Source organism: Etheostoma spectabile, chromosome 2 (genome assembly GCF_008692095.1).
Source record: "Etheostoma spectabile isolate EspeVRDwgs_2016 chromosome 2, UIUC_Espe_1.0, whole genome shotgun sequence".
In the NCBI taxonomy this organism is placed as follows: domain Eukaryota; kingdom Metazoa; phylum Chordata; class Actinopteri; order Perciformes; family Percidae; genus Etheostoma; species Etheostoma spectabile.
This window is the reverse complement of record NC_045734.1, coordinates 27,523,796-27,531,232: the sequence shown is the minus strand read 5'-3', so window position 1 is coordinate 27,531,232 and position 7,437 is coordinate 27,523,796.

Below are 7,437 nucleotides of genomic sequence, written 5' to 3'. Positions count from 1 at the left end.
TCAGTCCAGCTGACCCGTCGCCTGTCTTCAGTCCAGCTGACCCGTCGCCTGCCCAACCCTCAGAGAGGTCCCGCCTTCGCCGGCCTGCCCGGACTCCCAAGTGAGACAGCCTTCAACGGCCTACTCAACCTTTAGAGGGAGTCAGTCTTTGACGGCCTGCCCAGTGTCCAGAAAGTCTTCGCCAACTTGCCTGGCCTCCAGAGGGTCTCCGGTTTTGCCGTCCTGCTTGGCCTCCAGAAGCCCTTCACCTCAAAACGCCGGCCTCCAGAGGGGTTTTGCCTTCGCCGCTGGCCGCAGACAGTCTTTGCAGTCCTGTCTGCCCTCCAGAAGCCCTTCACCGTCCTGCTTGGCCTCCAGATCGGCTTCGCCTTCACTGTTCTGCTTGGCCTCCAGAGGGACTCTGCCTTTGCCGTCCTGCTTAGCTGCCAGGGGGGGTTCTGTCATTGCTGCCATCCTCCAGAGAGTCCGCCCGTTGTCAGAGGCAGAAATATTTGCTTTTCCTCGGACTACAACCACTTCACGATCAAGTGGCGCCAAGCCTTCTATCAAACCATGGATTCAGCACGAGTCAAGGGTCTGGATTTTTTCCTGCTTTACCTGAAGATCCTGAACACTGAAGATCAAGGATGGTTCCCAGTACAAAGCTTCCACCTCCGCTGAGTATGCTGAAGACTCTGTGAACCAGGCTGCGCTCCGTCCTCTTGTGCCTCTGGAGACGGCCGGCACCTCAGATTCTATCACAGGGAACACTGTGGCTGAAGATCAGGATTAAAACAACTGCCTGATGAACGCGGAGTCTTGGTTTGTCTTAATCTCTTGATGTGTACTGGTTTTATTGGATGGTTTTCTGTTTTCTTACAGAAACTGTGTTTTTGAATGACATATCTGTCCTGTTTAATATAGCTTGTGCTCCACAGGTAAGACCACAGGTAGACAGGACACTACTAGGTTAGAATCTCCTTTCCAATGTTTTTGCTATTTTGCTTATTTCCAATTTTTGTAAACAATAAATGCATTTATTTCAGAGTCAATCTAGTTGAATGCGGTTGCAACCATTTAGCTATGGACTATGGTAAGCAGTTTAAATACTTAGGCATTTAGTTCTCCCACTGCTTAAACCAGATCATTAAACATAACTATTCTGGTGCTCTAAACAATGTTTTGAAATATATGAAAAAGTGGATGGGTCTCCCCAAGTTGATTCAAGCCCTTATCTCAGTGGTTAAAATGAATGTATAAGCCATGGTCAATTTTGTGAGCTCTATGCTACCTCTCTCCCCTCCTGGAAAGTGTTATGACAGAGCCTTACTCACTTCACGATGTTCTTTTTGCCAGTGTTTCTAACAAGCAGTGCCAGCTGCGCTTTGGCCCCATTTGCTCTCATCTCATCAAAACTTGGAGATTAGCTGAAACATACTGCCATATAGCTTTTAACTGGCACACTTTTTCCATATTATTCAATAATACAACATCCCTGATTGGTGGGAGGCTGATAACAGCCCCACAATAGGAAGTTCATTGTCTAAAAGACATCTTTAGTGAGGTTGGCTTGTTACTCTTCTCTCACTCACAAAATGCAGTCAGTCCGCCACGTAAGCACTCAAGGCACGCAGTGTTCGCTGGCAGAGTCATTTGCCCGTCCATTCTCGGAAGTTATTTACTGTGCAGCCTAAAATCTGTGGCATGTTATCCAGTCTTTATGAGTTCTTAGTGATATCTGGCCAAACTGCCCTTCCTATTTTAGAGGATCTGGGTACGCGATTGCCCAGGACTTAGTGTCCATCTTGATTGGCATGATGTATTGTCTAGCATTCCATTCAAGTATCAGATTCAGTAGCAGATTCACTACTAGTACATGGAAATAATTAACAGCCTTTATGCACTTTATGCCCAATTAAAGTTTAAGGTTAAACTTTTGTTCACATATTTTGGGAGTGCTCTCCTGTTGATCAGTTCTGGAACAATATTGCATCCAAAACTTCCACCTTGATTAATGTTACTGTACCCATTATTGTAAATATTTTAATTCGGAATGAGCTGTCATCCCTCCAGATCTCTAAAGCTCAAAAACATGCCGCGTTTGCTGGACTTACAGCGGCTAAGAGAATGATTGCTACCCGTTGGAAGCCACCTCATGACCTGTGTATCTGTACATTGACCCTTTCCATTTTGGATGTCATGTACATGGAACTCTCCATGGAGCACCAGAAAAGACCCTGGACACTTCGCTGAGGTCAGGTTGAGGTAACTCTTTGACCTCGACCTGCGCATGTGATTGTTCCCTTGTCTTGTCTCTGTCTGTGTGTGTCTGTTTATGCATGCGTTTGTGTGTCTCTCTCTCCCTCCCAACTTTCCTCTCTGTGTCTTTTGGCTCTGGGACGAATCCCACTTCTCAGTGTATTGTTTGTATCTGTTCATTTCTGGATATATAAAAAAAAAATTGATCACAAAAAAACAAAAGTTTTGGGATGTCTGGAATTAATTCCTAAGGTTGTGGTTGTATGTGTCTACATGTTCTGGTTCCTGTTTTATTTTGATAGTCTGTTTTTCTGTCTAGTCTTGTCTGGTTTTCACTTCCTGTCCCATATTTTCCCCAGCTGAATCACCTGTCCCTTCTTTGCTTGTTGCTTCTTTATTGATTGTAATTAGTCTTTGTGCTTCCCTTGTCTTGTGTCGGATCATTGTTGGATTTCCCTGTGTCAGCATCCTTTGGATTTCTCCGCCTGTTTCCTGATTTTTCCCTCGGTTCCAGTTCATCTTGTTTCTTCGTTTTTTGACCTGCTGTTTTTGGACATCTTCTGTTTTATGGATCTTAGTTAATAAAGACTCAAGCTTATTACTTTGTCATCTCTGCATTTGGTTCCAAACTTCTCCGCCAACATTACACACACTATACTATCTTTATTTGATGCACCATAGTATAACTTTTGACATATTATACTACAACATTTTTGACATACAATACTATACTATGACATACTATGACTTTTCCATGACTTTTTTTGACTGTACTATGATTTCTTATCACTGTTTCGTCATACTGTACTATGACTTTTGTCGACATACTATACTAAGACTGTTTTCAACAAATCATACTATGGTGTTAATTTTGTCACCTATTTTTAATTTAGTCTTATTCTTGCCAAGTTGTGCCAAATGTCCTGGCTTTTAGTCATTCACGTTTTTGGTTAGTCAAGTTTAATTCGACATAAAGTCTTGTCTATACAGTGACTGTTTTGACAAGCTAGGGTTTCAATTTTGTAAAAGACTATATGACTTTTATCGACATAATACACAATGACGTTTTATAACTGTTTCGTAATAATATACTATGACATTTTAAAGACTTTTTCAAAATACTATACTATACTTTTCATGTGCCTTTTTTACTTACTTTAATATGGTTTTGTCGACGATATCACTTTTTTCGTATATATATATATATATATATATATATACGAAAAAAGTCATAGTATATTCATATATACATATATGAATATACTATGACTTTTGTTAACATACAATACTATACCATGACGTTCTTATTTAGTTTCGTCAAGGTGTAATATGACCACATTAATATTTTCCATGATATTTTATTATTCTTTCATACTATGACTTATGTGACACGCTGTAGTATAACTTTTCACATACTATAGTATGACTTCTTGACATGCTACACTACAACTTTGGTCAACTCGCTTTACTCTGACTTTTTTTGACATTCAATACAGTACTATCTTTTTTTTTATTTAGTTTCATCAAGCAGTAGTATTCTTTTTTGAAATACTATACTATGAAGTTATTCAACATACATTACTATGACTCTTTTGACTATAATACAACTTTATGACATTTTAGACATAATTTACATTAAATGACGTCTTTGATATACTTTAACATGACTTTTTACAACATGTTACACCATGGATTTTTATCACTTTTTCAACATAATATACTATGGCTTATTCAACATACTACTATACTATAACTTTTGTCGAAATACTATATTATGACTTTTTCAACATTATACTATGACTTTCAACTTATTACACTATGACTTTTTTGACATACTATACTATGACTTTTTACTACTGTTACGTTATACTATAACTTTTTTGACGTACTATACTATGACTTTTTACTACTGTTACGTTATAATATAACTTTTTTGACATTCTATACTATGACTTTTTATTACTGTTACGTTATACTATGACTTTTTCAACATACTGCATTATGACTTATTCAACCTACTATACTAAAACTTTTTTTACGTATTATACAATAACTTTTGTTGACATTCTATACTATGACATTTTTGGATATATATTATGACTTTTTATTACTGTTTTGACATACTATACTATGGCTTTTTATGACTTTTTCAAAACACTACACTAATTACTTTTTTATGACTATTTCGTCATACTATGACGATATTCAGCATACAATACTGTAACCTTTTTGACATAATATACTATGACTTACTTTACCATGACTTTTGTCGACATGCTTTACTATGACATAAGACAAGACAAAAAGTCCATGAGCTGGGAACACACAATCTTCTCTTAGATTTTAGAGAAGAAAGGCAATCTGGAGATAGGCCTAAAATTTGCCAAAATAGTAGGATCCAGCCCAGCTTTCTTTAATAAAGGCAGCACAACTGCATGTTTAAGATCCACAAGGACTACTCCAGAAGACAGGCTGCTGTTAATAACTGTGAGACAAGATGGCCCAACAGTAGTAAAAACCTTTATATAAAAAAAGAAAAAAAAGAAAAATTAGGGCGGGATAGTATCATCTGGAGAACCCGAGGGCTTCAAATGACCCACAATGTCCTGCAGAAAAAGCAGGGTCACAGGCTCAAACGTGTCGAACACAGCAGGGCAGGGGACAAACAGCAAAGGATCAGAAGCGGAAGGGGAAATAAGTGCTCTAATAGAAGTGATGTGTGAAAAGACTTTCAGGAAATACAGGAACAAGCAGCAGAACGAGGCCGATGAGCCAGAACGATCTGACAAGAGACGAGGGAAGCACAGCCATTAAATACCCGAGGTAATGAGAGGCAGGTGAGGAGAGGGCAGGGAACCAGGTGGAAAACATCAGGTAATCACAAGAGCAGGAAGACACAGGAAGTAAAGCTAAAGACAGGACGAGACAAAAACACGACTTCAAACTAAAACAGGAAACAGAACATACAGACACTCAGGGGGACACAAGACCAGGGAGGGAACCCAGAGAAGGAAAAGAAAACAGGATGAAGAGACCAGATAAAACTGAAACCATAACAGTCAACATACTATACAATTACTTTTTTGGACGTATATTCGACATGATTTTTTATTACCGTTTTGACATAATATACTACGACTTTTTATGACTTTTTCAAAATTCTATACTGAGACTTTTTTGACATTCTATCTTATGAGTTATTCAACATACTACACTATAACTTTTTTGAAAAAAGTATACTATGACTTTTTTCAACATGCTATACTATAAATTATTCAATAAACTATACGTTTTTGGACATACCATACTGTGACTTTTTTGGACACACATAATGACTTTTTTGACATACTATGCTATGACTTTTTATTACCGTTTTGACATTCCATACTATACTATAACCTTTTTGACAAACTATAGGTTTTCCGACATACTATACCGTGACTTTTTATGGCTTTTTTCCAAAATAATATACTATGACTTTTTTGACATACTATATTATGACTTATTCAACATACTATACTGTAACGTTTTTTGACATACTATACTATACTATTTTGACTGACTAAAATATAATATACTATGACTTATTCAACATACTATAACTTTTTTGATATAATATACTATGACTTTTTTCAACATAGCCTACTATACTGTGCCTTTTTTGGACATATACTTACAACGTTTTTGATGTACTATAACACGACTTTTTTTACGACATGTTATACTATGACTTTTTATTACTGTTTCTTCCTACTATAAAATAACTTAACTGTTTCTACACCCTGTACTATGACTTTTTACAACATACTATACTATGGCTTTTTTGAAATACTATACTAAGACTTTTGACACACTATACTATAACTTTTGACATTCTATCCAATGACTTTTGACATACTATACTATGACTTTTTATTACCGTTTCAACATACTATACTACTACTAACTTTTGTTTGACTGTTTCGACATACTACAATATAACTTTTTTGACATAATATACTTTCAGGACCAGTGAGGCCAGGTCAGATATTGTGGAACCAAAAGCAGACTCAGGAGGCAGATATGTAGGTTTTAATGAAGCCATACATGAAGAGACAGCCAGGCAGAGCAACTTGGTAGGCAGCATGAACTCAAAAAAACCCGGCAGAGGTAAGCCCAATATCCAAAGTAGCAAAAACAGGCAGAGTTCAGTACACAGGTTTGGCAGGCAAAAAGGGAAGCCAAGGTTTCCAAGAAGGCCAATACCCAGGGCCAAAAAACCACACTAAAAGCCATGACAAGCTGGCAAAGAGTGCTACTCCTGGTACTGCTTAAATAAACCATGGCTGAGGAGAAGAGTGGCATCAGGTGTGGGATAGTAGCCACAGCTGAGCTCAGAGCGCTGGTGATTGCAACCCCCTCATAGTCAACCAGGTGACAGGATAGAGGGAAAACTCGGACCGGAGTACAGGATGCTAGGACTTTTTCAACAAACTACACTGAAAAAAGTGAAACTACTGTGTCATTCATTTAAAGTGCATTTTTACATTGGACTTAGTGAAAATCATGGTTTCTGGTTTGAACCTGTTTTGTTCAGTTTAACTTCAAGCAAAAAACGAACCAGCTAGACCAACTTAAAGAAACAGTTTTACTTAAATTGTGTTTTCACTTCAATCTGGAGGTATTCATGTCATGTGACCACATGACGTCACATTAGCTTGCTCCCTGCTCGTGATTTTGCCGTCCGCGGTCCGCCATTACCCGCTTCGAACGTGAAGACCGTCCCTGGCCCAGGACATCGCTTTTAGATAAGGTCAGTATCACAAATTGTGTTATTTTGCCAGAATACGAGTTGTTTTAATTTGCATTTATGTTTAGTAGCAGAATTGATAACTTGAAAACTTGAAAAAACTTACTTTACAGACAACTGTGTTTGTGCACGTGTTAGCTAAAGCTAGCTAAACCAGGCTATTGCAATGCCAAATGTTGCCTCTGTTTCACAAATGCAACATTAGTTTTGTTAATATTATTTGACTATATGATTTAAGTGTAGTGTGATAAGTGTCGTTTTTCTGTAGTGCTTACATAAACTATAACGCTAGCTCCTTTCTCACATGTACCGCAATCATGAACTAGCTACATTAATCTAGACATTGACAGCAGTAGCTATAATATTAATGTTATATGAGAAGGCAAATTTCCAAATCTGTTGGAACAGAG